Below are 4362 nucleotides of genomic sequence, written 5' to 3' on the forward strand. Positions count from 1 at the left end.
TTAAGAATTTATTTCGTACTTTTTATTTATTTATAGTAGTTTTAATTAATTTATCATCTCATTTATTGCATTTGAAAATTTTAATTTGTTTACTTATGACCATTATTAAAATTTATTTTTAATAAAAAGAGAGAATTTATTATAATAATTATTTCAAATATATGTTTTTAATTTGAATGTCATGTTGATTGATTCTCTTTTTATTTTATTTAAGAAGTTAATTTTTTTTTAAACTTACACAAATTATTAATAAATTAGAAATGTCCAAATTATTTTTAGCTAAATTAACTTTTATATGTATACTTTTAATAACAATGACATTTTATATATACAAAAGTAATTTTACTATAAGTGAAATTTCTAAATTATAATTGTTTTTAAAAAATTTTTTTACTTATAAAATATTTAACCCGTGCCTCGCACGGGTCTAAGTACTAGTATTGTAATTAATAAGAATGAAATCCGTGTGATATTGTAATTGTAGATTAATCTTTATTCGTTTTGTATTGAAATTTAATTATGTTTTTTTATTTATTAATTTGATTATTAAATTTATATTATAATAATTTATTGTGAATTATAATTGAGAAGTGATGATGACTTTTGGGAGGTGGAACATAGAAATATGGATATTGAGACAAAGGAAGTTGAAGTGTTAATGTGAAGATATGTGTTTTTGACTTAATAATTATAAACAAATTATTATCAAATAAATTATAAATAAATCATTAGAGAAGAGGATCAGAACTATAATTACTATCGCTGGATTCAGAAACATGAGATAAATGAAGTGCTGAAAAGAATGAGTAGTTCACCAGAAAGGAGTTAGCAAATCTAGAGTATTAGATACACTGGGCCTAAACCATTTTGGCGTTTGGTGTCGCTGGGAGGAGAGAAGTATTCTTGCTTGACCATCTTTAAATAAGAAAAGAAATTTCTTTAAGATTGCCTCACTGATATAAAAAATTAAACGAGATTAGTACATATAAGAACTGCAAGGGGACGTCTATCACTCTTTCAGGGATAAGAGCTACCACATAAGCTTTTGGGTATCCTGGTACGCATGCCAAGAATTTGAAGTCACTTGTACAAAAGTTAAATAAGAAGGACAATTTCCTAGCCCTTGCACGGAGAGCATTGGCCAAGACTGGGGTTTCTATTGGTGAGGGAAACAAGGCCTTGGATTCTTCTCGCAAGACGATAGAGGAGTTGGAGGCCTCTTTGAGAGATGCTCGAGAAGGTTTAAGAAGATCAAAGACGAAGTACGAGAGATGCATCTTGGAAACATTTACTTATCTAAGGAATATACGAAGGCAATGAAAGATGATTTCTCCATTGTACATGTATCTTTTGAGAATCAATTGCACTAGATCGAACATTTTTATACTAATGTATGTATTTAGCGAGAACAAGTTTTTCATGACTTGGAAGTGGTGAATGGGGAGCCAATATATGTTATGGATGAGTCACATGTGTAGTCCCTTGTTTTTTTTATATATTTGGGGTGTTTGTAGCCAATGTAACTATAATCAATAAATAAATTTCATGGTTCCTACTTGTATTATTTACTTCTGTTTACCTACCATTGCGTTACTTTAAGTCCCAAGTTTGTTTTTCTAGGAGATATTTTATTCTCCAAAGTTGTGCTCGAAGTTTCATTGGACATCTATGGAAATCTTGCCCGGGCAAAGGTTGATTCCTCTTCCTAGTTCGAAGTTGACGTGATGAGGACTTGGAAGTGGTGAATGGGGAGCCAATATATGTTATGGATGAGTCACATGTGTAGTCCCTTGTTTTTTTATATATTTGGGGTGTTTGTAGCCAATGTAACTATAATCAATAAATAAATTTCATGGTTCCTACTTGTATTATTTACTTCTGTTTACCTACCATTGCGTTACTTTAAGTCCCAAGTTTGTTTTTCTAGGAGATATTTTATTCTCCAAAGTTGTGCTCGAAGTTTCATTGGACATCTATGGAAATCTTGCCCGGGCAAAGGTTGATTCCTCTTCCTAGTTCGAAGTTGACGTGATGAGGACTTGGAAGTGGTGAATGGGGAGCCAATATATGTTATGGATGAGTCACATGTGTAGTCCCTTGTTTTTTTTATATATTTGGGGTGTTTGTAGCCAATGTAACTATAATCAATAAATAAATTTCATGGTTCCTACTTGTATTATTTACTTCTGTTTACCTACCATTGCGTTACTTTAAGTCCCAAGTTTGTTTTTCTAGGAGATATTTTATTCTCCAAAGTTGTGCTCGAAGTTTCATTGGACATCTATGGAAATCTTGCCAGGGCAAAGGTTGATTCCTCTTCCTAGTTCGAAGTTGACGTGATGAGGACTTACCTTTTTTTTTTTTTGGTAATCAGGAGGGCCGAAGCCCGAAAACAAAAAAAACAACTACACCACTATAGCTCTAGAAGTAATATGACCCATGGAATCATTATGAAGGAGAGTCCTGATATGCTCCGGGGCATCTTCAAAAATACGATAACCATTCTTTAACTCTCTCGCAGTTCTGGCAAGATTATCTGCAACACTGTTAGCTTCCCGATACGTATGTTCTAGGATGACCACGTCATGTTTGGCCATGAGCAACCGAATTTGCCGAATTAAAGCCAAGCTAGCAAAGTCTTGATTAACTTTTTTGCTTTACTGCATCAATCACTCTTCTAGCATCCATATTTATAACGATTTTTGCATAACCTCTAGCCAAGGTGAGCTTGAGGCCTTCAAGCAAACCCCACGCCTCCGCTGTAAACACATTGCACGAGCCAATAAACTTGGAGAAACCACAAATCCAATTGCCTCTGATATCGCGAATAACTCCGCCACAACCACCCAAATTGAATTTACCACACGATCCATCACCATTTATCTTAACAAAACCTGGTCCTGGAGGAATCCATCTGATATTCTCAGCAAGTTGGTGCTTCTCTACTACTGTCTTTTGTAAAACCATGGCTTGATTGTATTGCTGCACTCTCTCATTTATGATGCTATCTGAATTGAGAGGCCTAACATGATTTATGACATGAATATCCTTGTTTCTCCATGTCCAGTTCGCATGGCAACCCATCGCCCATTTGTCGCACCAGCCAGGATAAGTACTAACACAATTCATGTTAACACTAATCCAATCCTGCAAATTACCTGCATAGAAAACGTTAGAAAAATTGGTGGGAACAATTTTATCCCACATGTTTTTCACCACCGGGCAGTCACGAACCGCATGTAACGTTGTTTCACAAGCGCTACCGCATAAATGGCAAGCAGCATCAGCAATACCACATAGGCTTTTACGGTAATTAGTCATCAGTCGGTCGTGGGTAAGAAGCCATATAAAGACCTACTATGAGGGGGTGATCTCGTAGTCTCAATTTATGGTATGTTGGCTTTATCTTGCACTTGCATTATGGGGTTTTATTTGATTTAGTCGTACATTAGCAAAATTTATGTCGGCATCCTAAATTGTTTACAGTGGGGATTTGATTGCTTTGCTCATGGGCCTATGGCGTCGACACCACCCCAACCTCGTGGCTATCCTTTATGATCATAATGAAAATATTTTAGTGAAATTTATTTATTTCACTAGAAAAGAAGCATTGCATCTTGACAAGATATGCATTTTACGTGTAATAAGAGGAGATTTAACCAGCAGCATAGTCATTTATTATTGGCCACTGGGGCATTGGTAAGGTGTACAATATTAGACATCTACTTTCATCTAGAGTCCTCCCGCACAACCATCTTTATGTCTCTTCCTTCTTGCAAGGTGATCTTTAGCATAATTTATCCCTAAGTGTGGGTTCCATTGAAAGCATATAGGTCGGATCCCTCATATGGCCATAGTTTCTCCTTTTTCAACCCTAACTTTTTGAAAAGCTCCATGTACATCATATCACATGAGAGTTCACCATCAATGTGGATCCTCCACATATCTAAATTGGCTAGGGTAACCATTATGATCAAATTAAAGGTCTCATTAAAAACCCCACCTACTTTTTTGCTATCCTAGAATATGAGGATATATGTTTTAGGTTTCCTAGTAGAAGTTGTTCCCTCTTCTTTTCTCACTGCCATATGTTTATCGGTTTTTCTCTTTATTGTTCCCTCGGAAGGCTCATTTTCTCTTTGGGAGACCACTAGTGATGAATGCGATGCACTAACGATTTCCTTTCTAGTCTCCCTCTTCTTTGAAGCTTTTGCCTTTTTTTCCCTCTGGCTCCAATCACAACCTCAATAGCTTTCTTGGGGGAAGATTTCTTAGAGTGAGGGGAGCATTTCTTCTTTAGCGAATCTTTTCTCCCTCATACACTTTCTCTTATATCCTGAACACCCTTTTGATCACCATCTC

The sequence above is a fragment of the Vicia villosa genome, linkage group LG5 (assembly GCF_029867415.1).
Source record: "Vicia villosa cultivar HV-30 ecotype Madison, WI linkage group LG5, Vvil1.0, whole genome shotgun sequence".
Taxonomy (NCBI): domain Eukaryota; kingdom Viridiplantae; phylum Streptophyta; class Magnoliopsida; order Fabales; family Fabaceae; genus Vicia; species Vicia villosa.